The sequence below is a fragment of the Sorex araneus genome, chromosome 2 (assembly GCF_027595985.1).
Source record: "Sorex araneus isolate mSorAra2 chromosome 2, mSorAra2.pri, whole genome shotgun sequence".
NCBI classification, from domain to species: Eukaryota; Metazoa; Chordata; class Mammalia; order Eulipotyphla; family Soricidae; genus Sorex; species Sorex araneus.
The window spans coordinates 50689032-50714131 of record NC_073303.1 but is presented as its reverse complement, the minus strand read 5'-3'; the positions used below and the strand labels follow the sequence as shown (position 1 = coordinate 50714131).

At 43.4% G+C, this 25100-nt stretch overlaps 1 protein-coding gene across 39 annotated transcripts in view; it reads left to right on the top strand.

The window, feature by feature from the left end:
- Nucleotides 1–348: 348 nt before the first annotated feature.
- The window catches only part of PCBP3 (poly(rC) binding protein 3), a 208789-nt gene continuing 184037 nt past the window's right edge, over nt 349–25100 (top strand). For 13 of the 39 annotated variants that reach the window (XM_055129313.1, XM_055129317.1, XM_055129324.1 and 10 more), the window contains exon 1: nt 352–505. The gene's annotated coding sequence lies outside the window, so the exon portion shown is untranslated. Of the gene's footprint in view, nt 510–25100 lie in introns of all 39 variants that reach the window. The other 26 variants (XM_055129314.1, XM_055129318.1, XM_055129303.1 and 23 more) reach the window with 5 other exon arrangements.

Here is a 25100-nt window from a genome sequence, read left to right as displayed (position 1 = left end):
GCGGGTCCGCGCCCTCTGTCACCGCGCACGTGACCACCGCGAGTGACCCGCTGGCCGGAGGGCCCGCCTTCCCCGTGGACACCCGCCCAGCGCCGGCCCAGCCAAGCCAACGGCCCCGCCCTCGGCCGGTGCCCAGTCCACCCGGATCGAGCCCCGCGTCGCCAATTGGCTACTTTTGGGAGCTTCTAGCGTCTGATTGGCTGCGGCCGGAGCCGTTCCGCGGTGCGATTGGCCGGTCGCACCCGCTTTCGGAGGCCTGCACCTGTGAGGGGCGGGGCCAACGCCAGAGGGCGGCTCAGGATTGGTCAGCGGCGCCGAGGGGGCGGGCCCGCGCCGCGCGCAACGCCTGTGCTGGAGCGCCCGCAGCCGCTCGCGGCACCTCAGCCGCCTCAGTCCCCTCAGCCTCGGCCGCTGCTTTGAGCGCCTCAGACTCTGCCGCGCCGCCGCCCCGACCGCCGGCTCCCTCGCCGCCCCCCCGGGCTCCGGCGGGCCGGTCCGCGGGACAGTGAGTGAGGGTCGCGGGCGGCGGGAGCGGCCGGGGCCGGGGTCGGGGTCGGGGCCGCGGTCGGGTCGGGTCGGTGCCGGGGTCGCGGGCGGCCGGAGGGGCCGGGGCGGGCCGAGGAGCCTCGAGTTGGGGCCGGGGTCGAGTTTGGGCCGGGGTCGAGTCGGGGCCGGGGTCGGGCCGGGGTCGGGTCGGGGTCGGGTCGGGGCAGGAGTCGGGGTGGGGGTCGGGTCGGGTCCGGGTCCGGGTCGGGGCCTGGGTCGGGGCCTGGGTCGGGGTCAGGTCGGGGTCGGGGTCGGGGTCGGGGTCGGGTCGGGGCCGTGGTCGTGTCGGGGTCGGGGTCGTTTCGGGGTCGGAGCCGGGGTCGGGGCCGGGGTCGTTTCGGTGTTGTTTCGGGGCCGGGGTCTGGCCGGGGTCGGGTCCGGGGTCTGGCCGGAGTCTGGCCGGGGTCGTGTCGGGGTCGCTTCGGCCCGGGGTCGGGGTCGGGCCGGGGCCGGGGTCGGGCCGGGTCCGGGTCGGGGCAGAGGCGGGCTCGGTCAGCGCTGCGGGGCGGCGCCGTCGGGGCCGCTCGGGCGCCACAGAGAAAGTTTGCGGCGGCGCGGGGCGGGCGGGACGGCGGGAGGCGCTGTCCGCGCCCCGCACTGGCCGGCCGCGGCCTCGGGGTGCCGTGTCCCCCGCGCAGCGCCGCGGCGTCCACTCCAGTTTCCAGAAGTTGCGGAAGGCGCGTCAGGCCGGGCGCTGTCGGGCCCCGGCCCTGCGGGTGCTGGCCGGCGTCCCGGTCTCTCAGAAACCCGGGCTTTGCTGTAGGAGCGACTGCGTGCTAGTCACTTAGAACTGGCGGGCGAAGAAGGCCGCTCCCTCGGGCCGCGGCCTCGGAGGCTCGTTGCTCGGCTGCGGGGCTGGCACCGACCTAAGCAGCAGGACGGATCCGGGAGCGTTGGGGTGGCTCCGCAGGCGCCGGCTAGTTAACCCGGCCGGGGCGGGCTGCTGTCCACGGTGCTGAACGCTGCCCTGGGTTTTCTTCACCCCAGGTTTCCTGCCCATCTGCGACTCGGTGTTTGCACTAAGTACCTTTAGCATGGACTTTAGAGTTCCCACTTGTGAATCTGACAGATGAAAGTTGAAACGGGAGTTCTGGTGAACTGAATGAAAGCAAGAATTTAAAAAACGTACGCCACACTATTTTTTTTTAAAAAAGTGGGTAATTGCATAGACGAAAGTTGCTCTTCTTTCTCTTGATTAATTTCCCTCACACTAGGTAGAAATTTTGTTGCTAGGGTAGACATAAAGTAGCCAAACCATTGAAGTTAAATAGGACCCTGTTTTCATAACTTTACTCTAAAAATAATGCACCCATTGTTGTAACATAAACATGTATCTGTACATCAGAGACAGTCTGTTCTCCAGGAACAGAGTGGATTGCATCTCCCTTGGCATTCTCTATCATGGTATATCCCCAGCATTCCTGAAGAGGGGCTGGCACCTCCATGGCAGCTGTATTGGAGTGGTATCTGTTATCTACTCTTCCTTTTGTACTTTTAAGGACTTTTTTGCACGTCATTTTGGATAAGTCATTTATTTCTCTTGAGGTTAATTTTGTCAGAGGTAAATTTATTTTTCCTTATTTCCTTATAGATTAGTAACAATAAATACGGGGCATAACTTGTACTGAGATTCTTCTACATGTTGTGAATAGTGTATCAGACTAAGCTGGGGATTGTTGAGCTATTTTCCTATGGACCTTTGAACTTTAGTTCTTTGACTCCCTTGGTTCTACACTTATCCAAGTTTACTATTTGACATATTTGTGATTTTGGAAAACCCAAGGAGGCTTTATTTGTCTTCCACCAACTCCAGAAGCACTCTGTCTACTCTTTGCAAGGTTCTATGTTATGATTCCACAGGGAACTGGTAGAGCATTCTTCTTTCCTTTTTCTTGCTGCTCTCAACAATGCTCAGGCTTATTTCTGGTTCTGCACACAGGTCCTCTTGGGGACCATATAGGGTACCAGAGATAGAATCAGGATGGGCCCAATGCAAGGCAAGTGTCCTCTCTTATCACTATGCTATCTTGCCAGGCCCCCGGTACATCATTTTTATTGAAGAACTCACCACTTCATACTGAGGAAAGGACATGTGAACAGGGCTCCAGGTGGCCACACTCAGTGCTGTAGTTGGGACACACAGAAAACAGGGTTGAAGAGGGGTGATCCACTAAGATGGGTATCGGAGAAGGTTTCAGAGAGGTAGTGGTTATTGGGTAGCCTCTGAATGATGAGTTGTGGATATTTTGGAATAGACAGATATAAATTGATTAGAAAGTGACCAAAGGCCGTTTGCCACTGGAGAATAAGAGGTGTGGTGAGACTGAGGTTGGAGGTGTGGGGAGTATGGTGAAAGGAAGTTACTTAGAAGTATACAGAGGAGGGGCACAGCGGGTAGGGCATTTGCCTTGCACATGGCCAACCCGGGTTCGATTCCCAGCATCCCATATGGTCCCCTGAGCACCACCAGGAGTTAATTCCTGAGTGTATGAGCCAGGAGTAACCCCTGTGAATTGCTGGGTGTGACCCAGAAAGCCAAAAAAAAAAAAGAGGCATATAGAGGATCTATGGTATATAAAAAATTGTAAGAAAGGAACAAATATTCAAAGGTGACAGAAACTGGGAACTCTCTTCAGTAGGAAGCATATCACTGTAGGGGAGAGTGAGAGAGAATAGAACAGGGTGAGGGGGGCACTGGAAATGATGGTGGAGGGAAGTGGCAGTCTAGTGGAGGATGTGTTGTTGGAATGTTTTATTCAGGAAACCCTAACATTGTCAATACTGTAAATCATGATGCCTAAAATGGAATTAAAAACAATCAATTTAGAATTAATTGAAAAAAGTATATTGAGGGGCTGGAGTGATAGCACAGCGGGTAGGGCGTTTGCCTTGCACGCGGCCAACCCGGGTTCGAATCCCAGCATCCCATACGGTCCCCTGAGCACCGCCAGGAGTAATTCCTGAGTGTAGAGCCAGGAGTAACCCCTGTGCATCGCTGGGTGTGACCCAAAAAGCGAAAAAAAAAAAAGAAAAAAGTATATTGAGAGATTGTGTGGTAGGCAGAACAATGTCCAAATTGTCCATTCCTAATGCCCAGAACTTGTGAATATATTATATGACAAAGAAGATTTAAGGTAGCAGATGGACTGCAGGTTGCTAATCAGCTGGTTTAAAAATAAGGAGATTTTCCTGGATTACTTCTCTGGCCCAGAGTAATCGTAGGTAGATGGAGGGAGAGGAATCAGTGTCAGAGTTATGTGAACTAGGAAGATTTTGCCAGTCATTGTTGCCATTGAAAGTTGGAGCACTACCAGCCAAAGAACTTGGGCAACCTCTCGAGACTGGAAAAGGTGGGATGGATTCTCTCCCAGGATCTCCAGGAAGGAACACAATCCTGATATCTTGATTTTAACTTCATACCTTGATTTTAGCCCAGTGAAATCTCTTGTCTGATTTCTAACCTTCAGAACTGTGAGTTAATTTTTTGTATTGTATATAGCTTTCCCCTGCCTTTATGGCAGACAATTTCCTTCTGACTGTCTCTCCTTTTGGGCATGATGGTTTGCAGTACAGAGAATGAGAAGCCATCATGTTTGGTCCTTTATCTGCTTTCAGCACACATCTCCTATTCTAAGCTATCACTCCAACTATCATTGACTTAGTGATCTCTTCTCTGTTCCAGCTACCTTCTCCCTCAGCTTGATGATGAAGATTTTAAATAATGACAGCAATTAGGGCCAGAAGCTAGTGTGAGGTAGACATGCGCCCAACCTGGGTTTGATTTTGGCATTACACGGTCCCCTGAGCATCAACTGTTATAGCCCTGGAGGTCCCTGCACAGCTGGGGTGGCCTAGAAATCCACAGCTTCACGGGCCCAAACAGCATCATGTCCTTGGCCCCTGCACAGAACTGAAGGCCTGGATGGCCAAGAGTCAGCCAGGGAGAGCCTGCCTCCCCTTAGCACCGCTTGGCAGACTCCCAACCCCCCCAAATAAAAAATAGGCAGGGACGAGGAACTGCTCTGCAGGGCCACGCTGGAGGCTGACACCAGAAGACACTGGTGTTTGTTGACCACAGAGCCACAGATTTTTCAATATTTCTAGATTATATTAAAATTCAGAAGAGCCTGGCAAGTTCCTTGTGGCATATTGGATATGCCAAATACAGTAACAATAACAGGTCTCAGTCCTCTGACCCTGAAAGAGCCTCCAAGCATTGGAAAAGATGAGTAAGGAGAGGCTGCTAAAATCTCAGGGATGGGACAAATGGAGACATTACTGGTGCCCGCTCAAGTAAATTGATGAACAACAGGATGACAGTGATACAGTGATACAGTGATAGCCACTAAATCTGTGGTAATATTTTAGAGAAGCCACAGAAAACTGATAGTTGATACTTAGCTTTAAGAAGTTTTAGCTGATGAAATTTAAGGAGAAAATAACTCAATTATGTGGCCTTGATAAGGGGAAATGTTCTGGCTGCTGTTTGGAGGAGGCTACCTGAGATAAGCATGGTACTGATCCCCCATTTCAACTCTTGGCAAGACAGCCATCTGATATTGTGGTACTTGGCCTGAGTTTCATTTGAAGTCTTTTCCTTGCCTCTTGTTCAATCTCCACTAATATTCCATGTCCTGCTAATGTACCTTTCCTCTGTGCTGGCTACTCGGTTAAGAGTGAGCCAGGCATGCATCTGCAAATGAGATTGTAGGCAGGCATGATTATACCCTAAGAACTGTTGTCAATGTCTTTTCCAAAGATTTTTTTCCCCTGCATCTTTCAAAGTCTGTCTTCAAATGTAATGGTTCTCAGATGAGTAGGTAAGAAACACCTTACTGTTTAATTTGTTTTCTCCTGGACCTCCCCAGTATTGTTGGGGTTACCATGGCTATGTCCAACAGAGCTTGGGAGGCCAGTTGGCACTGGAGATCAAACCCAGGACCCGGTGTATGCCAGGCTGTGCTTCAGGACTTTGAACTATCTCTCTGACTCTACTTTACTGTCTTTATTTGCATTTACTTAATTCCTAGTGAGTTAGATTTTAAAAAATATTCTATTTCTTGGCCACTTGGGTATCCTCTTCAATAAACATGATTTTTTTTTTTTTTGCTTTTTGGGCCACACCCGGAGATGCACAGGGATTACTTCTGGCTCTGCACTCAGGAATTACCCCTGGCAGTGCTCAGGGGACCATATGGGATGCTGGGATCCGAACCCGGGTTGACCGCGTGCAAGGCAAACTCCCTACCTGCTGTGCTATTGCTCTAGCCCCTAAACAGGATTCTTATACTATTTTTCTGTTTGTTGTTTGGGTGGTTATTTTTATAGTTTTTAAATAGGTTTTTAAAAAATAAGTTCTGGATTCTATTTATATTCAGTATTTTAATCTTTTAAAAATATCATTTTGATGAACAGATATTTATTTTAACAAAGTCAGGTTTGTTTTTTTATGCACTATGGGTTACTGAGTATTATTTAATAAATAATTAAATAATTTTGTATAGCCCTTCCTCTTTATATTTTATTTTTTGGTTTTTGGGCCATACCTAGTGTTGCTCAAGGCTTACTTTTGGTTCTTTCCCCAGGGGTCACACCTGGAGGTACTTGAGGGACAGGGACCATTATGCAGTGCTAGGGATCAAACCCAGGCTAACCATTTGCAAGGCGAGCTCCTTCCCTATACTCTGTACTATCTATCTGGCCTAACCCCTTTTCTTTAAAGCAAATTTCAAATATATGCTCTTCACTTGTATCACTTGTAGTCCCATTGATCTTTGATTTTCTCAAGCAGGCGCCAGTAACGTCTCCATTTGTCCCTGTCACGTGCTAGTGCAGCCCAATGATATCAGGGAAGAGCCTCAAATCGTTCATTCATAGATTTGATGAAGAAATCTGACCATCTAGTTGGTGGGCGGCCATGAGGTCTTCTGATATCCCGTTGAATCCAGTCGGTAACAGCTCTAGTCCAGTGGTTGTCTCTGAATCGCATTACATGACCGGCCCATCTGATTTTCGATTCCCTGGCTAATGAGACAGCATCCCTGATTTTTGACTGTCAATGGAGGTCAGAACTCTGGATTCCTTCTCTCACTTGAGTGAGACATGATACTCCTAGCATAGCACTTTCGATTCTTCTTTGGGATACCCTAATAGCATTCTCATGCTGTTTGTGTAGGGCCCTGGTCTCTGAGGCTTATGTTAGTGCAGGAAGAACGGTGGAATCAAAAAGATGTGCCCGGAGTCAGAGGTTCTTCATCCTCTTAACCACTTCTTCAATGCTCTTGAATGCATTCCACGCTGCTCTCTTCCTCCTGCGCAGTTCTGGCACCAAGTCATTCCTCATGTTGATTTCTCGACCCGGGTACACATAGCTGCTGCATTTGGAGATGTTCGTTCCATTGAGAGCAAATGGAGCTTCAGGGACCAGTTCGTTTTTCATGAACATCGTCTTGTTGAGATTCAGCTGCAATACGACCTTTCCACATTAGTGGTCGAAGTCGGCCAGCATTTGTGCCGCTTGGTTAATGTTTGGTGTTATGAGAATGATGTCATCAGCGAAGCGGAGGTGGTGTAATTGCCGACCGTCTATTTTCACTCCCATTCCTTCCCATTCCAGTCATCGCATGATGTTCTCAAGGGTGGCACTGAAGAGTTTCATTGAAATGGTATCACCCAGCTGCACCCCTCTCTTTACATCAGTGATCACTTCCTTGTAGAATGGTGAGATCCTGGTGGTGAATCCACAATACAGCTCGCGGAGGATTTTGATATACTGAGCTTGAACGCCCTGTTTGGCCAGAGCTTCGATGACCACCTCAGTCTCAACAGAATCGAAGGCCTTCTTTAAGTCGATGAATGTTACACAAAGCGGCATCTTGAACTCTCAAGAAACTTCAATGAATTTGGTCACTATGTGGATATGGTCTATCGTGCTGAATCCCCTTTGGAACCTGGCTTGCTTGCATGGTTGTCCTTCATCTAGTGTTCTGCCTATTCTATTCAGATGAGACGAGTGAACAACTTATAGATGACAGACAGCAGGCAGATTGGGCGATAGTTGCCGATGTCGTGGATGTCTCCCTTCTTGTACAACAGAACGGTTCTACTGGTTTTCCACTGAGACGGAACCATGCATTCAGACAGGTAGCGTGTGAAGAGTCGAGCCAGTGTATTGATGACTACTGGTGGCAGATTCTTCAGGTGTTCGGGTCTGACCTTGTCCGAACCAGGTGCTGTACACGTCTTTACCAGCGAAATGGCGTGTCGAATTTCAGAAGGGAGAACGTTGGGAACGACATATCCATCCTGCGGAATTTGGTATGTGGGCAGGTGGACATGGCTGTCAAAGAGATCCGAGTAGAAGTCATAAATAATCCTCTCCATTGCCTTTCTGGAAGATGTGATAGATCCATCGGGACGTCGGAGGGCAGTCATCTTGGTCTTGTAGTTGGCAAAGAACAGGCGAGCATTTCGAATACTTTTCCCGGCTTCTGCTGCACTGGCCAACTCTGCTGCTCTTCTCTCTTTGAGGTCTTCCTTTATCGCATCTCTGCACAGCTTTGTGAGCTCGGATGTTAGCTTGTGGTTGCCTGAAGCTCACGCCAAACCACGTTGACGAATGAGCTTGCTTGAGAGTTTCCGAAGACAGGTGTTTTTTTGTGGTTTTCTCACTCTTGGTATTCTTCGCACGGACATGGAGGTTCTGAACCAGTTGATCGTATTCCTTGTTGATGTTGTCAAGGACGGCATCTTCCCATGTTGCTGCAATAGTGCCAAAGAGCTCCCAGTTGGTGGTCGTTCTGGGAGTTGCCTTCTTAGACTTAAATTTTGCAGACTTTTTCCCCCGCTCTGTGAAGTAGAATTTTGCACGAAGGAGATGGTGGTCCGATCCCGTTTGGAATTTTGGGACAACAGCGACATCGGTCAGGTAAAACCTTTGATTGAATATGATGTGGTCAGTTTCATTGTGGAACTGTCCACCGGGAGACTCCCATGTCCAGCATTTAGATTCGGCCTTCTGGAACTGTGAGTTACCATGGATGGTCTTGGTTGACATGATGAATTCAGTCTCTCACCCTGATTGTTCCATTCTAGGCCATGTGTCCCACTGTGGAGTTCTTCAGGCGACCTTCTCAGACCTATCTTGGCATTAAAATCACCAACAATGGTCTTGTAGAAGGTGTGGTCTTCTTTATAGAACTTCCCCAGTTCCATGTAGAACCTCTCAATTTCTTCTTCATCATAGTTGGAAGTTGGTGCGTAGATGACGAAGATAGAAACTGCAGACAGTGAGCCACATCTCTTCAAGCGTAATCATCCAATTCGAGTTGTTAGGCATTCAAATCAATCGATGCTCATGGCCAAGTTCGTGTTGACAAGGACACCAACACCACCAACGCCTCTGTTGTCACATGTTCTGAGGAACAATTATTCTCCAGTGTCGAAAATGGCGTGATGTGATTGATGTCTCCTTGTTCCAGTCAGACCAGTGATGTCGTATGTGATCTTCTGCGCTTGCACCATCAGGTCCTCGATGCATGCTTCTGATGCCAGTGTACGTGCGTTGAAAGTACAGAGAATCATTTTAGTCTTTCTTCGTTTTGGCAGTCTAGTTCATCTCTGAGAGTTTCTCAGCCTCTCCTTGTTCATCTTTCTTAATGCTGCCGTATTGGGGGCTCTTTGGTGACAGGTGAATGAGGCCAATTGTTGTTACTGTTGTTGGCATATCGAATACGCGATGGGTAGCTTGCTAGGCTCTGCCGTATGGGTGGGATACTCTTGGTAGCTTGCCGGGCTCTCTGAGAGGGACGGAGGCTTTTAGGGCAGCCTCCAATCGCCTTTAGAGGACACCTCTAAATATATGCTCATTTTTATTAATTTCAATTTATTTTTGTGTTTGATTGATATGAGTTAGATATATTATTATTATTATTATTATTATTATTTTTTTGCTTTTTTTGGGTCACACCTGGCGATGCACAGGGGTTACTCCTGGCTCTGCACTCAGGAATTACCCCTGGCCGTGCTCAGGGGACCATATGGGATGCTGGGATTTGAACCCGGGTCGGCCGCGTGTAAGGCAAACGCCCTACCCGCTGTGCTATCTCTCCAGCCCCTAGATATATTATTTTAGACTTTCTCTAAATGCATGAGCAGTTGTACCAGTATTATATATTGAGTATTGTCATCCTTGACCCATTGCTTTGCAATGCTACCTTTGAAATAGCTGATTTTACAAATGCATGGCAAGGTTTCTGATTTGTCTTGTGAAAACTAGACAATTAAGATGATTTCTTGGGGCTGGAGTGATAGCACAGCGGGTAGGGCGTTTGCCTTGCACGCGTCTGACCCGGGTTCAAATCCCAGCATCCCATATGGTCCCCTGAGCACCGCCAGGGGTGATTCCTGAGTGCATGAGCCAGGAGTGACCGCTGTGCATTGCTGGTGTGACCCAAAAAGCAAAAAAAAAAAAAAAAGATGATTTCTTACTTCTTAATATTTACCTTATGGAATGATTTATTTTTCTCTTTTTCCCTTTGTTTGAATTACTAGACAAGGTTTACCATAAATTATGATAAAGTTGGACTGGATCAATAGCACAGTGGGTAGGGCATTTGTCTTGCACACGGCCGACCCGGCTTCGATTCCTCTGTCCCTTTTGGAGAACCCAGCAAGCTGCCGAGAGTATCCCGCCCGCAGGGCAGAGCCTGGCAAGCTACCCGTGGTGTATTTGATATGCCAAAAACCGTAACAACAATTCTCACAATGGAGATGTTACTGGTGCCTGCTCGAGCAAATTGATGAACAATGGGACAACAGTGCATGATTAATTATCTTTGTATTGCTTTTACTTTGTTATTTATCATTTATATTTTTTTTTTGGGGGGGTCATACCCAATTTAGTGACTATTTGCCTCTGCTAAGGAGTAACCCTTGGCAGTGTACAGGGGACCTTTTTTTTTTTTTTTGCTGGGGATCAAACCAGGGTCATGGCAGAAGCAAGGCAAGTGCCTTACTTCCTATACTATTTCTCCAAATCCATTTTTTTTTTAAATTTATTTATTTTTAATTAGAGAATCACCGTGAGGGTACAGTTACAGATTTATACACTTTTGTGCTTATACTTCCCTCATACAAAGTTTGGAACCCATCCCTTCACCAGTGCCCATTCTCCACCACCCGTAAACCCAGTGTCCCTCCCACCCTCCCCAATCCCATCTCCCCCCCACCCCACCCTGCCACTGTGGCAAGGCATTCCCTTCTGTTTTCTCTCTCTAATTAGCTGTTGTGGTTTGCAATAAAGGTGTTGAGTGGCCGCTGTGCTCAGTCTCTAGCCCTCATTCAGCCCGCAACTCCCTTCCCCCACATGGCCTTCGACTACAATGTAGTTGGTGATCGCTTCTCTGAGTTGACCTTTCCCCGGAACGTGAGGCCAGCCTCGAAGCCATGGAGTCAACCTCCTGGTACTTATCCAAATCCATTTTTTCACTTAAAGTTTTTATTTATTTATTTATTTATTTTTTCTTTTTGGGTCACACCCAGCGATGCTCAGGGGTTACTCCTGGCTTTGCACTCAGGAATTGCTCCTGCTCCTGGCAGTGCTTGGGGGACCATATGGGATGCCGGGGATCGAACCTGTGTTGGCCACGTGCAAGGCAAACGCCCTACCCGCTGTGCTATCGCTCCAGCCCCAAAGTTTTTATTTATTTTTAATTTATTTTATGTAGATAAAAGCCACAAACGTTGCTATGATTCTAGAGTTGAAACTGATCAGATAACAAAGCTTCGATATTAAAGTTAGTAAGTACTGGGGCTGGAGAGATAGCACAGCGTGTAGGGCGTTTGCCTTGCACGCGGCCGACCCGGGTTCAAATCCCAGCATCCCATATGGTCCCCTGAGCACGGCCAGGGGTAATTCCTGAGTGCAGAGCCAGGAGTAACCACTGTGCATTGCCAGGTGTGACCCAAAAAGCAAAAAAAAAAAAAAAAAAAAAAAAAAAAAAAAAAAAATAAAGTTAGTAAGTACAAAAATCAGCTTTTTAACATGAAAATTGTTGTATCTGATCATGGGTTTGTTAAGTTCTTTTTTTTTTTTTTTTTTTTTTTGCTTTTTGGGTCACACCCAGCGATGCTCAGGGGTTACTCCTGGCTTTGCACTCAGGAATTACTCCTGGCGGTGCTTGGAGGACCATATGGGATGCCGGGGATCGAACCCGGGTCGGCCGCGTGAAAGGCAAACGCCCTACCCGCTGTGCTATCGCTCCGGCCCCGGGTTTGTTAAGTTCTTATCTAAGAATTTATTAAGCTGTTTGTTGCTAGTTGAGTTTCTGTGTTATTTTTTTCTTGTTGTTGAGTTTAGTTGACTTCTATGTTACTTTTTCTATCTAATTTGGTGTATTCTTACTGGAATTTCAGTATTGAGGAATTAGGTGTTTTTTGTTGTTGTTGTTTTTTGTTTTGGGGCCAAACCTGGTGATGCTCACGTGTAACTCCTGGCTCTGTATGCAGGAATCACTGCTGGTAGTGCTCAAGGGAACATATGGGATCCCAGGGATTGAACCTTGGTCAACTGTATGCAAGGCAAATGGCCTACCTGCAGTATTTGAGGAATTAGGAGGTGTCATATATGCAGTTAGATGGTCAAGAGACTAACAAATCTATGGTCTGGGCCAATGTGTTAACATGGTGGTGGATATGGGAGTTAGGTGTAGCTGCCAGGGCTCCTAGAAGTATGGGGTGATGTGCAGGGGAGAGAGTTCAGAGAAAATTTGTGAAGTGGTGGAGTTGAACCCTTAACATTGCTGCAGCTGTGGAATGTAGATGTGGTTGCCAGGGCTTCAGCAGGGTGGATATTGCCTCCGGAGGGCGCCCGGGAGTTTTTAGCTGCAGACTGGTGTTTCCACCGCCAGGGTGATGTTGCTTGGCATCATTGCCTCGGAGATTTAGTTGGGAATTGGTAGAGGAGAGCCCCAACTTTTCATTTTAAAGGGAATTCTTTCAAAGCCTTTTATTGAAGTTTATTTTTTACTTTTTGTAGATTCATTTTATTAGGTTAAAAGTGGTCTCATCTACTAAGTTTCATATAATACTAAAATATTATTACTAGGTCTCGAATTTCATCAAATGTTTTTCTGTACTTTTCTGTACTGATTTTTATGGTTTTATTTGTTTCTTTAAGCTATATCTGAGGTATATATATTAATTTAATTATATTGTATTATAAAATTAGCCCTTGGCGATCACAAGGGCTACACCTTGGATTTCAGGAGGCTTTGTAGTGTTGAGAACCAAACTGAGTCTTGTCTGCACCAGGCATATACTTAAACACTGATCTGTCTTCCTGACCATACAATTTTCCCCTTTTTCCTTTTTGTTGTAGTGAATGGGGTATACACTTTGTTGCAGTACTTTCTAGAGTGTGCACTTAGTGGTAGTGGTTATCACATACTTAGTTGTGGTATTCACCAGAGTCTCATACTTGGTTGTGATACACTGGAGATCCCAAACAACTGTGATTGCACTTGGCATGTGGGCTGGTGCCAGAGATCAAACTTGAGGCTTCACTCCCTCAAGGCAGGTGCTCTAATAACTGACCTATCCCTAGGCTGTATCTTTTAATTGTAAACCCTCATTAATTTCTTGCGATTTTCTTTGTCATGGTGTAATACATTAAAAATTATTACTGGATTTAATATGGTGATATTTCATTTAGTATTTTGGTGTATATGCTTATGTGTTGGACAATAATCATCTTTTCTTATATTATCCATATTCAGATTTGATAACATGGTGATGCTTCATCATCTTGTTATAGTTTCTGAAAGGGAGCAATTTTTTTGTTCCTTGGAACTTTGTCAGCGTAGGATAACATTGAGTTTGTCCTTTCAGCCTTGCCACAGGGAACTTAGTTTACCTTAAAACAATATCCTTTCTGTATGGACACAGGAGGACAGTTAATATTATGCTTTGTAACTTGGGAACTGATTGACTCCAATAATATTTACTCCCAGGCATCTGCTTTCTCAACTCAGTTGCCCTTAGTTCCTAGCACCCCAAAAGCAGGGTCCTGACGAGGGACGGAATGGACCCAGGGCAAACTGTGAGCTACCCTGGCATCGATATGGGCCATGCCAAAGAGCCACAATGCTCAACTATAAGTTGAGAGCATGATCATAGACAAATGCTGTCATGATCCAAAAATAACGATGAGACTAGGACCCTGCTGGGGTTAGGAAGACTAACCTGGCCTGAAGACTGTGGTCTGGAATATATAGTGAATGTCCTCAGGAAGAACCAAACTTTAAGTCTGATATATCTCTTACTGTGCTCATACAGAATGACATTGCTAGAAATATTAGAAGTAGATTTACTACAACTAATTAAGTGGATTACTAGCTGAGGAAGGAAGAAAGCGACACACCCTGTTTGGATTCCACCCTTGAGTGGATCTCCTAGTAATCTGGAGTAGTCTCCTTAGATGAGATTTTGTTAATCTCCTGGAGAAATGGTCTTACCCCTCTTTATTGATTTGTTAATGTTCAACACACCTTTGTGTTACCACCCTATGTGATTGCTGTATAAACTAAGACTGTAACAGAAGAAGAGAGAAGACACAGAATCAAGGGGGAAGGGGCAGAGGTAAGACAGAAGCAAGAAGAAGAGACAGAAGTAGAGAGAAGACACAGAGGCAAGACAGAAGACATAGGAGAAGACACAGAAGCAGAGAGAGAAGACACAGAAGCAAGAGAGAAAACACAGAAGCAGAAACAGAGAGATGTCGGAAGAGACCAGAGGAGAGACTACAGAGACAGAGACAGAGATAAAAGAGACAGACAGGAGAGAGCACAGTGGCACACACAGAGGCAAGACAGAAGACATAGGAGAAGACACAGAAGCAGAGAGAGAAGACACAGAAGCAAGAGAGAAGACACAGAAGCAGAAACAGAGAGATGTCGGAAGAGACCAGAGGAGAGACTACAGAGACAGAGACAGAGATAAAGAGACAGACAGAAGAGAGCACAGCGGCACACACAGAAGCAGAGCACAAGGAAGAGCCATCCTGATCGGTCTATATACAGTGGCTCGAGAGCACTGAACGTGAGTGGCAAGAGAGAGAGAGCCAATCCGAGAGCACTGAACGTGAGTGGCAAGAGAGAGAGAGCCAATCCGAGAGCCCTCAAACAACACAACACATATCACATTACCCCCTCCCACGTGCGCACCTTTGTATTTCTTATTTTATTTTATTTTTTTATTTTTTGGCTTCTTGGGTCACACCCGGCGATGCACAGGGGTTACTCCTGGTTCATGCACTCAGGAATTACTCTGGCAGTGCTCAGGGGACCATAAGGGAAGCTGGGAATCAAACCCGGATCGGCCGCAACCAAGGCAAATGCCCTTCCAGCTGTGCTATCACTCTAGCCCTACCTTTGTATTTTTTACAGTCAAAATTACTTCTTCTTCTTTTTTTTTTTTAAAGAGCAGCTACTTAATTTTATTTATTTGCTTTTTGGGTCACACCCAGCAATGATCAGGGGTTACTCCTGGCTCTGCACTCAGGAATTACTCCTGGCTGTGCTTGGAGGACCATGTGGGATGCTGGGGATTGAACCCAGGTTGGCTGTGAGCAAGGCAAATGTCCTGCCCACTGTACCATCACTCCGGCCCCCAATTACTTCTTAAATGTCGTATATCTAGGCCTGTAAAGAACATGGAGACTCATGGAGACCAGCAATTAATAGATTTTGAAAGGTTGTCAGTTCATAATTGCTTACATTTCATTGCTTTGGCCAGAGAGTTGCTCTTACCAAACATAATTTCAAATAGGGCAGGAAGGTGGAGTCTTCCATATCTGAGATGTTTAGGACAGTGAATATTAATAAATCTTAGTAATATTTGCCATAATGTGGAGGCTAATTTTTGTCAGTACTTCAGAGTTCACCAAAACTCATACTGTATTTCCCTCTAAGTCTTGTTTGCAGGTTTTGCAAATATGTTGTTCATCAAGGGACCAATTAGAACGTGAAACTAGAAACCATATTGGTTTGTACTTGTTATGAACAAACCATCCTATTACTCTCTCCAGAACTAACCTCAATAATTACTGCCTCTGTCTCTCCTGATTGCTGAAGAAAAGCTCCTTTTCCCACCTGATCTCATTGATCTGGTTCTTAACCAGCCTTCAAGACTGGTATGCATCCTGCTGAAATTTTTTTGTATTATTTTTCACCCATAGCGAACTTTTCCTTTTTTTTTCTTACAGAACCTTCCTGCCTCAGTGATTCAAAAAGCAATGTTCAACAGGGATTATGAGTTATAAATTGATCACTAGAGTCTTCAGATCAAGTGCAGAGTTTCCTTTGTCTGGACTGTGCATGGGGAGACTAGATATAGTGAACTCTCTATTAAGAGCCTCTACCATAGTCTGACCTTCTAATGTTTATGCCCTTGTATATTTTCCTCCCATTAAAGTGGGGCATGTAGCTTGCTTCTAGCCAATGGAATGTAGCAAAAGTGATAGGGTATCATTTTTATGGTTTTGTTACATTAAATCTTGCTAGAAGCTTACTTAGAAATACTCTACTGTCTTACAAGGGGTTATGTTGGAGTAGCTTACATGGCAAGAATAGCAAGTGACTTATAGAATTTGAGGGTGTCTTCCAAAGACAGCCAATACGAAATAGGGATCTTCATTTCTTCAACAAGTACACAAATTCTGCCAATTATATATTTTTTCTAATTTTAATTTTTTTATTTTTTGTGTGTTACTGGCTCTGCACTCAGGAATTATTCCTGGTTGTGCTCAGGGGACCTTATGGGATGCGGAGAATCAAACTCGGGTTGCTGCATGCAAGGCAAACACCCTACCAGCTGTACTGTCATTCTGGCCCCTCTGTCAATTCCTTTTTTTTTTTTTTTTTTTTGCTTTTTGGGTCTCACCCAGAGATGTTCAGGGGTTACTCCTGGCTTTGCACTCAGGAATTGCTCCTGGCAGTGCTTGGGGGACCATATGGGATGCCGGGGATTGAACCCGGGTTGGCCGCGTGCAAGGCAAACACCCTACCTGCTGTGCTATCGCTCCGGCCCCCCTCTGTCAATTCTTTAGTGCACATGGAAACAGATTCTTTCCCAGTTGAGTCTTCAGGTGAGAGTGTAGCTTGGAAGACATCATCATAATTGCAGCCTTCTGTGACCCAAAGCATACCTAGTGATACCTGTTAAGGCTCTTCAGTTGCAGAAAGAGATAATAAATGTGTACTGTTTTATGTTATTAAGTTTGTTAGAGTACATTGTGCAGCTATAGAAATTAAGTACATTGGATCTTCCTGCCTTCCCAGTTTTCCTCACTAGAAGTGAGTTTGGGTTTGATGAGGGACATTTGAATCTATTTGAGGTAATCAGCTTTTTTTAAAAATTTTAATTTTTTTCCTATTTATAAAAATGTTAATATAAGTGTTTTGTGTAGGAAATTGGAGGAAGCAGAAAATCTAATAGGATCAAATAAGTATTATCCATATTTTTACAACAAAAGGACCACTGATGTTTTTACTTACTTTTATATTTCTATGATAGGCATATACTAAAATTGGGAATTATTCCGTAATATCATTTATAAACAACTTTTTGTTTTTGTCCTACATAGTGAGCATTCATTGTGTTGTAGATTCTTCTAAAACATGATTTATTTTGAAAAATATTTAATATCTTCCTTTAAAAGTTTTTTAATTTTCTTCCCCCCAAATTTTATTTTATTAAAACACTATTTAAAAAAAAGCAGTATGAGTTACAAAGTTATTCATAGTTGTTTTTTTTTTTCTTTTTGTGTCACACTGGGTGATGCACAGGGGTTACTCCTGGCTCATGCACTCAGAAATTACTCCTGGCAGTGCTCAGGGGACCATATGGGATGCTGGGAATTGAACCTGGGTCGGCCATGTGCAAGGCAAACGCTCTACCTGCTGTGCTATTGATCCAGCCCATAGTTGGGGTTTTAACATACAATGTTTTATCACTGATCCTTGGCACCAGTGTCAACATTCCTCCACCAGTGTTACCAGGTTCCCTCTCCTACTCTCTCCCCACTCCGTTGCCCCCCCACCGCCCGTCCTGGCTCCAGCTAGCCATTTTGACAGACATCTTTTATGTTTGGTCATTAAAGTTTGGCCTCATGATTTCAGTGTTATTAATTCTGTGGTTTGGATATTTGGCTCCATCATTTCTTAATACCACTGTGGTACCTGAATCCCTTGTGCCTTTCCCTAGCACTTCTCATCTATCTCTTCTAACCTTCCCTTTCACTTATTTATTTCCTTATCCCTATACTTTGGGGACTGGGGTGCTCTAGGTATCTTCCTTTTAAACATTACATTTCCTTATCCAGTTACTCTAAATACCACATATAAGTTATATCCATTTTTCCCCCGGCTTACTTAATTTAACATAAAACATCATTTAAAACATTTTAATTAGCAATTTTTAAGCAAAATACTTATTTTGGGGGCCACATCCAGAGGTACTCAGTAACCCTGGAGGGCTTACTTATGGATCTTTTCTCAGAGATCACTGCTGGAGGACTCAGGGGGCCATAAGAGTGCCGGGGATTGAAATCGGTCCAGCCATGTGCAAGGCAAGCACCTTACCCACTGTACCATCTCTCCAGCCCTATGAAGTAAAATGATTTTATTGAAAGAAATTTGGTTAGAGATATGAGAGAATACACACACATACACACACACACACACACACACACACACACACACACACACACACATATATATATATATATATAGAGAGAGAGAGAGAGAGAGGAGTAAATCATGCTTTGATAAATACCCTGTAAAAACCATTTTGTGTCTGCAACAGACAATAAAATCATGATTCTTTGAAGAATATCCTATTCTGTGAAGCAAGATGGACAAAAACAGGCTAATCTCACTTATTTGTGGTATATAGAATAACAGGATGAGGCTATTCAAAATATTAAAGGGGGGATGCCTAGAACACCCGTGAATCTAGAGTATAGGAAGGAGCAGGGCAGGGAAGGAAAGAAATTGAGGGGGAAAGTAAGAAGAGATGGGTGGGAAGCAAAGGGGCACATTGGTGGGGTGGAGATGTGGTATACCTATACATCTAAACTGCTGAGCCAACAACAGTGAAAGCATGAGATCCAAACTACAACAAAAAACTTTAAAATATGTTTGTCTAGGAGGCAGATTGTTTGGTAGGAGGGAACCTGGAAATAGTGGTGGAGGGAAGTTGACACTGATGGTGATATTGGTGCTAGTACATTGTAAGACTGAAACTCAGCTGTGAATAGCTTTGTAAGTCATGGTACCTTAATAAAAAAGAAAGATCATTGTGTATATTACTGATTATTCCTGAAGGATAACTTTATATGGATAGAGTTATAGGTTAAGGCTTGTGACTATTTTTAAGCCTTTTGATATTTAGCCACTCATCTTCCAAGATTTCTAACAAATAATATAAAATTCAAATGTTCGTTTCTGTAACTCACCAGGTTGTGCTAGGACTGAACCATTGATTTTTGAGGATTTAGGTTCCTGTTTTCTTAACCCTGTTTGCAAAGTGCTTTTAAATTATTCATTAAAGTGCAGTATGGATTCTATTTATAGACACATTTGTGTATGAGATTGCTCCCTTAATGTCTGGGCAAAAAGCCTACAGATTGCTATTATCACACTCCTATCTTTGTAAATCCTTTTCTTCTATCTACCCTTTCTTTGTTCTCAACTAAATACAGACACTAGGACACATAGGGTCTTACTTATAGCTTTATTAATATTCAGAGGAATGTCTATTTTGAGCTAGCCCTGGTCTCTTTCTTTTCACCGTTAATTAGTTGACTAAATAAAGATGATAGAGTATCAGAATATTAATTATTAATTAAAAATTTCCTGATTCATAAAATGACAACTTACTTAGAAAATTTATATAAAAAAGATTAGCATCTAAAACAATAAAAATCCTGTTTCTCTCACTCACACATCACCACTGTATAAGCATAGCTTGTTTATACTAGCTTGCTCTTTTGATAATATTCCTATGATTAATATTTTGTGCAGATTTTTTTTTTGGGTCACACCTGACATTGCACTCCTGGGGTTACTCCTGGCTCATGCACTCAGGAATCACTCCTGGCAGTGCTCAGGGGATCATATGGGATGCTGGGAATCGAACCTGGGTCGACCACGTGCAAGGCAAACACCCTACCGTTGTGCTATTGCTCCAGCCCCTTTGTGCAGAATTTTCACATCCATGTCCATGAGTAAAATTTGCCCATGGTTTTCCTTTTCTATGGCTGTTCTCTAGTTCGAGGCTAATACTTAATTTATTAATTTTTAACTTTTCTCTTTTACTGTGATACGTAAAGTGATACATATCCCTGTAAATAATGTTTCAACTGTTTCATACAGTTTAATTTGAGGAACTTCATTATTTAATATATTCTGTATGTTAAATTGTGTGCCCATCAAATTCATTTGTTGAAAATATAACCCCAATGTGATGATGATACTTGGAAATGCGATCTTTGGAAGGCAACCAGGTTTAGATGAGGTCACAAGTATGAGATCCTTATGATGAATTAGTGCCTGATTGAAAGAGACCAAAGAGCTGGCTCTCTTTTTTGTCTATGCCACGTGAGAATTTAGTAGGTAGGCATCCAACCTTCTCTGCAAGGGAGAAAGATGCTCCTGCCAGAACCTGAATGTGCTTGCACACCCTTACCTTAGACCCCCCCCCCCAACCTCTAGAAATTAGCAATAAGAAAGTGTTGATTAAGCTTCTTAGTTTATGGTATTTTGTTGTGGTGTCACAAGCGAACTGTGACCATAATTTTTAGCTTCCTTTAAAAAAGATTGTAGGTCATTTAGAAGAATATGTATAAAAGATCAAACATATGCATGTTTTCTTATTTTATTTTTCTCTAGCATAGTAGAGTGCTTTAAGGGTTTGTTCTTCATGGTTTTAATCCTTTGGAATAGCCCATAGTATGGTCTACAAGTTTTCACAGATGTACCTATTTGCTTGAAATGAACTAGATTCAATGTTTTACATATTATATTCAGCTAACTTGATAATCATATTACTTACATCTTCTGTTTTCATACTGTTTTTTTTCTCTTTTTTTATCTGGTTGTTATACCTAATACTAGGTAATTCCACAATTTCATTATGATTGTGGATTTGTCTTATTTCTCTCAGTAGTTCCGTTAATTTTGTTTGTATACATTGAGATGATGTTATTAAGGGTATGCAAATTTAAAATGATGTCTTCTTGATGAATCAAGACTTTAATTATTATGAGTTTCTTCTATCTCTAAGAATCTATATGTTATAATATGTCTGATACTAAAATAGCCTTACCAGATTTCTTTAGGCTCATATTTGCATATTTTGTGTTACATTATTTTACTTTCAACTTTACTACTATATTCTTTCTTTTGGGAGGGAGGATTTGAGTTCACACCTGGCTATGGTCAGGGTTTACTCCTGGCTCTATTCTTCGGGATCACTTGTGATGGGGCTTAAGGGACCATATATGGTGCTGGGGATCTTACTGAGCTTGGCCACATGCAAGGCAAACACAATACCCACTGTATTATCCCTCTGACTCCTATTTCTTCTACATTAAATATGTCTCTAGCAAAGAACTCTTGCTAAAGTTATAGTCAGAATTTTAAATTTAGTTTGATAATCTTTGTTTTATAATCAGAACATTTACATTGAATGTAATTATTTATCTATTTAAATTGAAATCCACATTCCTATTATATTATCTTGTTCTATTTTCACTTCTGTTCCCCCTTTTGTGTATTATTTAAAACTAGTATTGTGATTTTTAAAGAGAATTTTTAATTTATTTTTTAGTAGTGAATCACCATGAGGGTACAGTTACAGATTTACATATTTTCGTGCTTGTGTTTCAGTCATATAATGCTCGAGAACCCATCCCTCCACCAGTGCCCATTCTCCACCACTGATGATCCCAGTATCCCTCCCATCCTCCCCAATCCTATCCCCCCACCCCACCTCTGTGGCAGGGCATTCCCTTTTGTTCTCTCTCTCCTTCTGGGTGTTGTGGTTTGCAATAGATGTATTGAGTGGCCATCATGTTCAATCTATAGTCTACTTTCAGCACGCATCTCCCATCCCGAGTGGGTCCTCCAACCACACTTTACTTGGTGTTCCCTTCTGTATCTGAGCTGCCTTTTCTCCCAGCATGTGAGGCCAGCTTCCAAGCCATGGAACAAACCTCCAGGTACGTATTTCTACTATTCTTGGGTGTCAGTCTCCCATTCTGTTACTTTATATTCCACAGATGAGTGCAATCCTTCCATGTCTCTTTCTCTCTTTCTGACTCATTTCACTTAGCATGATACTTTCCATGTTGATCCACTTATATGCAAAGTTCATGACTTCATCTTTTCTAACAGCTGCATAATATTCCATTGTGTAGATGTACCAAAGTTTCTTTAACCAGTCATCTGTTCTCAGGCACTCGGGTTTTTTTCAGATTCAGGCTATTGTAAACAGTGCTGTGATGAACATATAAGTGCAGATGTCATTTCAACTATACTTTTTTGCCTCTCTAGGATATATTCCCAGAAGTGGTATTGCTGGGTCAAATGGGAGCTCAGTTTCTAATTTTTTAGAGAAGCATCCATATTGTTTTCCAAAAGGGCTGAACCAGTCGGCATTCCCACCAGCAGTGTAGGAGAGTCTCTTTCTCCTCACATCCATCCTCTTTCTCCCCACAGCAGTTGCTTTTGTTCTTTGGATGTGAGCCAATCTCTGTGGTGTGAGGTGGTATCTCATAGTTGTTTTGATCTGCATCTCCCTGATGATTAGTGATGAAGAGCATTTTTTCACATGCCTTTTGGCCATTCATATTTCTTCCTTGAGAAAGTTTCTGTTCATTTCTTTGGCCCATTTTCTGATGGGGTTGGATGTTTTCTTCTTGTAGAGTTCAACCAGTGCCTTATATACCCTTGATATCAACCCTTTATCAGATGGGTATTTGGTGAATATCCTTTCTCATTCTGTAGATTGTCTTTGTATTTTGGTCACTGTATCTTTTGTGGTGCAGAAGCTTCTTAGTTTAATATAGTTCCATTTGTTTATCTCTGTTTCCACTTGGTTGATCAGTTGCGTGTCATCTTTGAAGATACCTTTAACTTCAATATCGTGGAGGGTTTTGTTGACCTTGTCTTCAATGTACCTTATGGATTCTGGTCTGATGTTGAAGCCTTCAATCCATTTTGATCTGACTTTCATGCATGGTGTTAGGTCGAGGTCTAAACTTGTATTTTTGCATGTGGTTGTCCAGTTATGCCAGCACCATTTGTTAAAGAGGATTTCCTTTCTCCACTTCACATTTCTTGCTCCCTTATCAAAGATTAGATAATCATACATTTGGGGCTGTGTTCAGGGATATTCCACCCTGTTCCATTGGTCTGCGGCTCTGCCTTTGTTCCAGTACCATGCTGTTTTAATTGTTACCACTTTGTAGTAGGGTTTAAGGTTGGGGAGGGTGATGCCTCCCATCATCTTTTTCCCAAGAATTGCTTTGGCTATCTATAGCTTTGGCTGTGCCAACAAATGGGCGTTTGTTCCATATGAATTTCAGGATTGCTTGGTCCATTTCTTTGAAAAATTTCATGGATATCCTTATAGGGATTGCATTGAATCTGTTTAATGCTTTGGGAGTATTGCCATTTTGATAATGTTGATTCTCCCTATCCATGAGCAGGGGATATGTTTCCATTTCCTGTGTCCTCTTTTATTTCATGGAGTAGTGTTCTATCGTTTTCTTTGTAGAGGTCCTTTACTTCTCTAGGGAAGCTGATTCCAAGGTACTTGATTTTCTGGGGCACGATTATGAACAGGATTGCTTTTTTCATATCCCTTTCCTTTGTCTCATTTTTTTTTTTTGCTTTTTGGGTCACACCCAGCGATGCTCAGGGGTTACTCCTGGCTTTGCACTCAGGAATTACTCCTGGCGGTGCTTGGGGGACCATATGGGATGCCGGGGATTGAACCCAGGTTGGCCGCATGCAAGGCAAATGCCCTACCCGCTGTGCTATCGCTCTGGCCCCTCTGTCTCATTGTTTACGTATAGGAAGGCCATGGACTTTGGATATTGATTTTATAGCCTGCGACTTTACTGTACAAGTCTATTGTTTCTAAGAGTTTCTTGGTAGAGGCTTTTGGATTCTCTGTAGTATCATATCATCTGCGAATAGTGAGAGTTTGATTTCTTCCTTTCCTATCTGGATGCCCTTAATATCTTTTTCTTGCCTAACTGCTATTGCAAGTACTTTCAGTACTATGTTGAACAGAAGTGGTGAGAGTGGGCATCCTTGTCCCTGATCTTAGAGGAAAGGCCCTTAGTTTTTTCCCATTGAGGGTAATGCTTGCCATAGGCTTTTGGTAAATGGCTTTGACTATCTTGAGGAAAGTTCCTTCAAAACCCATTTTAGTGAGAGTTTTCATCATAAACGGGTATTAGATCTTGTCAAAATCTTTCTCTGCATCTATTGATATGATCATATGGTTTTTATTTTTACTTTTGTTGATATGATGGATTATATTGATTGATTTCCGAATGTTAAACCATCCTTGCATTCCTGGGATGAATCCCACTTGGTCATGGTATATGATCTTTTTGATGAGTTGTTGGATTCTATTTGCTAATATTTTGTTGAGGACCTTTGCATCAGTGTTCATCAGGGATATCGGTCTATAAAAACTGCTCTTCTTTTGCACTCTCATACATTGGAGGTTATATTCTATTTTTTCTTTTTGTGATATATCACGATATTATTAAATATCCAGATGCTTCAGATTCCAGGGGAAACCTGCAGAAATCATGATTTCATAGAACATTTGAACTACATTAACCCCTTCCAAAGTTATATGTATTTGTTATAATGTATTTTGCTTCAATATTTTCTACTAAAGCTTAGTGATCTGATGCTCATCCTAAGTGTCTTTTAAAGTACCAACAGTTCATTTAGATTTCTTTTTGTCTTAATCTGTCCTTTTCTTTCCTTTTTTTTGGCTCCCTAATATTTCTGACCTTCCTTCTGGGCTTTTTTTACCTTCTGTCTGAAGAGTCTTTAGAAATTCCCTCATTGCAGATCAGCTGGTAGTAGACATTCTTCCCTTTCTGTTCCTAAGGTATTTTGATTTAACTTTATTCTTTTTTCAGTTTACTTAAAATTTTGAGGGAACATAATTTACCCACCATAAAATTTACCCTTTTAAGGTTTACAATTGTGTCTTTTAGTATATTTAGAAGTTGTATAATCACCACTGCCTCATTCCAAAACGTTTTCATCATCTTAAGAAAAACCTCATATCCATTAACAGTAGCTTCCTTTCTCTCTTCCTCTTGTCCCCAGAATCCATTAATCTGCTCCCTGTCTCTAAAAATTTGGCTATTATGGACATTTTGTGTGACTGGAATTATAAATTCATGGTGTCTGAATTAATTCACTTAACATAATATTTTGTTTTATTTTGTTTCATTT